This window comes from Rutilus rutilus (genome assembly GCF_951802725.1).
Source record: "Rutilus rutilus genome assembly, chromosome: 16".
Taxonomy (NCBI): domain Eukaryota; kingdom Metazoa; phylum Chordata; class Actinopteri; order Cypriniformes; family Leuciscidae; genus Rutilus; species Rutilus rutilus.
The window spans coordinates 5,643,184-5,643,822 of record NC_140224.1 but is presented as its reverse complement, the minus strand read 5'-3'; positions in this window follow the sequence as shown (position 1 = coordinate 5,643,822).

Here is a 639-nt window from a genome sequence, read left to right as displayed (position 1 = left end):
TGTCCATGTGTCTGTTAAGTCCATAACACCGTATGGTGTCCCATTTGTCATTTCACGTTTCAGAAGGGTGCTCGCGGGCGCCCCCTTTGCAGCCGATATGCGCCCTCGATGCAGACTTTTGCTGGGGCCGCGAGCTCTGCAGCAGACTTCTATCCAACAGTCAAAGCGACATTACGTCACGAAAGTGTGGATTCGGAGGAAGATCGAGAGGGGTTAGGGCTCCATGTGAGACAGGGCCTATAACTATTGAATGGAAGGAGATATTGTAACCAAACCTGGCACATATGTGTATGGGCTCAATCTGACGTCAAACAAAAAAATTTGCGGTGCTTGTCCACTTCGTGGCACAATAACAGGATTCACGAGTTCACACTTACAAATAATCAGATAGAGAAAAAAGTATGCGTATTTGGCGTGCTGTCCAAGGGATGGGCTCCGAGCTCGGAATTTGGCCCGAACCCTGTATCTCTGTATCTCTGGTTAACCAGGCAAGTGTGACAGGGTGGTGGCGGGATGGAGGGAACATAGGAACATAGGAGAGTCGGCTATGTATCTATATATATATATATATATATATATATATATATATATATGCCTCCTCTCGTACTGATTAGACAGGCAATTTGAACGTGTTCCTCC